General features: G+C 45.9%; 1 long non-coding RNA gene across 1 annotated transcript; it reads right to left on the minus strand.

The window, feature by feature from the left end:
• Window positions 1-3,910: 3,910 nt before the first annotated feature.
• On the minus strand, window positions 3,911-4,318 carry LOC143732678 (uncharacterized). The gene is made up of 3 exons (XR_013201154.1): window positions 4,189-4,318; window positions 4,096-4,125; window positions 3,911-4,018 (listed from the first exon to the last, which is right to left on the minus strand). It is a non-coding gene; the product is annotated as an uncharacterized LOC143732678 (long non-coding RNA).
• Window positions 4,319-5,055: the final 737 nt, after the last annotated feature.

The raw sequence follows: 5,055 nt of genomic DNA on the forward strand, positions 1-5,055 counted from the left end.
AGGTCCCAGGGGTTGCTGCCCCAGCCATCAGCATCCAGCTCCTCACATAGAAAGCAACAGAAGGAGAGTGTTGCTTTTCAATGAGCTTGGGGGTCAAGACAACACTATTGCCTCGGCAGAGCACTTTACTCAAGCTCGGATACACCCACCATCAGCACTTTGGTGTGCAGCAGTTTCCAGCGAACGCATATTTCAGATTCCGTCCGGTATCGTACAATGGGATGTTTGCCCCCTCTAAGGAGGGCTCTACCAGAGGTACTGGTTGGGCAAGGCAACCACTTCAGGGCATCAAACCTCCTCAAAATGCACCAGAGGTCAGTTTATAGAGACTGATTAGTACAAGTACAAGGGTACTAGCCCAGTCGCAGAAGATGGCAGTTCGGCATCAAGATGTCGTCCTTGCCCACATAAGGTGCTTGGGGCTAAGACTGAACTCCAAGAAGAGTATTTTTTCTCCAGTTCAGAGGACAACTTTGCAAGTAGTTGGGGACTTGGTTTCCATGCAAGCACGACTGTCTCCTACTCGTATCGAGTAAATTCTCTCAGCAGTGAGCAGAATCAGGCTGCCACTGTGAAACAGTTTCAAAAGCTGTTGGGACTCATAACAGCTGTTTTAAACATGATACCTCAGTCCCTCCAGGATTTCGCGATGTTGCGATCGCAACAATTAACGCAACTTTAACAAATCCCCGTGAAATCAGTGCGACATGAAATTTTAACCAATCACCGCAACTTTTCTGCAACTTTGACCAATCATTGCGGTCTCCTGCAAAGCGTCGTCCACTTTCCTCACGCAGCGGCTCACTCTCCTCACACAGCGGGCGACTCACTCTCCTCACACAACGGGCGACACACTCTTTTTTACACAATAGGTAAAAGTAAAACTCATTTCAAAGTTACATGCACCATTATGTTTTGCAGCTCGGCGGGCATTATAACGTGTGTTACAAAGTGAGCACATTTGTCTCTGAAGTAAAGGCTGGACTACAATAGAGCAGATGGTGAACAGTGTTTTCTCTGGGACATGGTAAGTCGCTTTGGCGTGGACTTTGGGCTTTTCCACGGCAGGACACGCACTTTAAGGGGCATAAATTTCTGAAAAGCAGCCGCCTGTTTCTTCTCTTCCTGGAACTTCTCCGTGACAGAGTGAAGAGCGTCACCGAATTGGCCCGCAGGCGAAACTGGAGCATTTAAAAGGAGAGTCTTATCTGTCTCCTTCATAGAGGTCTGACTCAACCACAAGTGTCTCTCTGTGGCCACCATGCCATAGACTGGCCGATAGATTTAGTGGTCTCCTTGGTGGCCCGGAGAGTGAGATCAGCAGTCTGCCTGAGCTCATTAATCATATCCACAGAAATTTCACCCCCCTCACAAGCATCTTTAAGCAGGTCAGCCTGATAAGCCTGCATAATGGCCATAGTGTGTAGACATGCAGCCGCCTGACCCGCAGCCGAGTAAGCCTTCCCCACTAACACAGAAGTATTTTTTAGTGGCTTAGAGGGCAGAGCCGGTGCTTTAAGTGAAGATGACGAAGCAGGAGAGAGATAGCTGGAGAGCGTCTCCTCTGCCTTCGGCATGGTCACGTACCCTGAAGCTTTTGCACCAAAAATGTTTCGAAAAGCATTAGACTGGTTAGTATAAATTATATTTGAAACAGGTCTAACCCAGGTCTTTGAAACCTCAGAGTGAAGATCTGGGAAGAATGGTAAGCACTGGCGAGAAGGCTGAGGACGTGCAGACAGAAGTCTATCATCTAATTTGCTTTCATTTCTAGACTCCTGCCTATCAGTTGGCCACTTTTTTTTCGAATTTTTTTTTTTTTACAGCCCGAGATAACACTTCTATCAGCCCCTCTTCAGCAGTATGCTGGAGTGACGAGTCAGTTTCTTCTGATGCAAAACTTTCGACATCTAGCTCCTCAGAACTGGATAATCTAAGTTCGACATCATGTGCCTCGACCCGGGCAGAAGTAACCGCCGCAGCGCGTGCTTCCAGAGCCGGGTGAGAGGCACTAGATCTCGCTGGAGATAGGGCGGAGCCCGTCTCAACGTCGCCAGTGAGATGCATCTGCGAGCCCCAAGACAAGCGCCGCCGCTCTGCCTCAACAGAAGCGGGACCCGAGCCTCGGGGAGCTCGCAGCAAACCACTCTCCTCGAAGAGCGATCGCCGCGAGCGCAGAGTTCTCAAGGGAAAACGCTCGTAATGATCCCATTCGACCCCCTTGAGTGCCGACTGGGCATGTTGCAATCCCAAACAAGCAACACACAGCTGATGTGTATCCCCACCCGTGATGTATCGTGTACAGGGGGAAACACACTTTCTATATTGCTCGCTCGTCACTTTGACACTCATATTGTTTTTTTTATATATATATATATATATATAGTGAGAAACTCCTGTCTAAACAGACAAACACAATCGCTAGATTTCAGACACACACAGAGCTTGCTGAAGTAACAAAAAGCTGGCGTATTGTGTGCTCAGGGGATATTTATAGCTTCCTGGTCGATGACGTCACTCGCTATGACGCTCCATCTCTCCATTGACTGATTTCATTCATGCTTCAGATGCGTTACGCTGGAGGGCGTTCCCACTGCGATTACACGCAGCGGTAGTCCCTGAAGGGGAACTGTAAATGACTCATTTTAAATACACATTCATCTTTACAGAGGTGAAGTATCCCTTTAAGTAAAAATCTATCTACCTTTGCCGTTTTAACCTATAAAAACAAATGCAAAAGAACATCGCAACTTTCATCGCAACTTTTTTAGAAAAGTGGCCGCAACATCAGGCATTTTAGGCCACAACAATCACAAAAAAGGCCCGCAAAATCCTGGAGGGACTGATACCTTTTGGCCTCCTGTACATGAGAATCTTGCAGTGGTGGCTGCAAGCTGTGCTGGGGGCCTCTTGTTGCCACAAAACACTTATGACAGATACCTCCCTCACAGGCTGGGGCACAGTCCTAGAATCAGAGACTAGACATCGTCTCTAAGCAGGGACTGAGGCCCAGCGAATAGAGACTTCACTCCAAAATAGTGGAGTTGATTTGGAGGAGGTTCGCCCGAGCGCAAGGGGACTTGTTTGAAGAGACAGAGGAGACAACTCACTGGTTTTCCCTCATGCATCCAGCATCAGTGGCCAGTAGCTTCACTGCTGGAGTTCCTTCAGGACGTTTTTCTGCTGGTTTATTCCCCTCCACGCTTAAGGTCTACATGGCGGCTATAGCTGCCTGCCGTGCACCATTAGGTGATGAGTCCCTGGGGAGACAACATTAGATAACCCGTTTACTTAATGGCACTCTGAGGTTGAGGCCTGAAGTTCATGTGAGTGTCCCAGCCTGGGATTTGGCCGTGGTACTGCAAGCCCCTGGACACAGTGTCTGAGAAATGCCTTACACTAAAGATGGCATTTCTCAAGTCAATAAAATTCCTCAAGAGGGTAGGAGGATTGCAGGCCCTGTCAGTTGCCTCCTCCTACCTAGAGTTTGCCCTGGGTAGGGTCAAAGCAATTTTACACCCTAGACCAGGGTATGTGCCTAAAGTAGCCATGAATATTGCAAATTCTACGATCTTGCAGGCCTTTCATCCTCCTCCTTTAGAGATTAACGTCTATCAGTGGCGTAAAATGGACCACCTGCTGATTTGCTTTGGTTAGGCTAGGATTCCTCAGCTACCAAGCAGACTATTATAGTTTTTCTGAATTGCTAAAACACATTTTTCAAAACCATTGCACACTTTCTCAAAACCTTAAACACAAACCCAAATCTTCAAACTATATTCAAAAAACACCTGACTCTTCTGGCAAAATCAAATAATTCCTTTTGAAACCGTTTTGTTGTGCTCAAAATCAAACAAAGATTTCAGATAATACACACAGTGAGTCAATATTATAACACTAGTTTGGCTGTACACGTCACCCAGCCTCCCTCATAGTCATACCATGGACAAAGACATGGGCAACTAGAGTGGCAATGCTTGTCTCTTTGGCCTTGCCCTTCCCCTTCACCTTCCTCATCCTCTTCCTTCACCTCTTCCTCCAGTCCCTACTGCTCTTCCTTCCTCCTCCACTTCCTACTTTTCCTCTTCTCTTCACCTCTTCCTCCACTCCCATCTACTCTTCCTCCTCCCCCTCCTCATCATCATCATCGTCATCCTCCTCATTATCACCATCATCATCCTCCTCCACTCCAGTGTCATTGACCTCTTCCTTCATGTCTTTCTGGATCCATTGTTCCAAAACCCAATGAACTGACTCTGGCCCTTTTATCTATCTATTGAAGGCTCTGATGGGTGTGTGTTCAATTTTGACTCTTAGTTTCTCCACTTGGGTTATTGTGTGCTAACTCAGCTCAAGCTGTGCTGACTTGAGTGAACAATATTGAATGCTCATGCTTTCTAAATGACAACATGGTGTAGGCAATGAAAAATGAAGGGATTTGTGTGTAGAGTTTTGCAATAACAGTTCTACAAATCTGACTTATGTGTCAAAACAGGGGAATAGTGTTTATAGTTTAGGGAAATGGGTGTGTTTTTTTATAATGGCGTTATGGTTTTGAAATTTTATTTCAAATGCCTGGTTATATTGTTTAAGCAATCAAGAAAAACTGTAAGCACTTACATACTGTGAAAATACAGTAACCCAACTGCAAAAGCCAAAAATGTTAAAAACTCTAAATGAAAAGCTTGTTACAGTATAATCAAAAGAGTTGTCCGACTGCAAAATCAAGGTCGAAGAGAGATTCATTATGCCTCAGCATCACGTCTTAATGTTGGGTCCGGACTGAGGAGTTTGTCCACATCACAGGCAGTGTCTTCTCTTGCCAGGCAAAATGAAAAACACCTAGACAACACACTCCACACCTTGCTCTATCTCGTCCTCAGCCTCTTCCTCCTTGTTCACCATCTCTTACATATACTCTTCCTCTTAAATTGTTCAATCCATTGTTGGTATCTACATCTAGTGCAACATTTTGAGTCAATTTTGGCTCTCTGAACTGACTTGAAGTTTGTACAGTTGATTTGGTCACATCATTAGAAATAAGTGTGAACAATT

The sequence above is a fragment of the Siphateles boraxobius genome, unplaced genomic scaffold, assembly GCF_051911475.1.
Source record: "Siphateles boraxobius isolate OS27281-9 unplaced genomic scaffold, OSU_SipBor_1 9, whole genome shotgun sequence".
NCBI classification, from domain to species: Eukaryota; Metazoa; Chordata; class Actinopteri; order Cypriniformes; family Leuciscidae; genus Siphateles; species Siphateles boraxobius.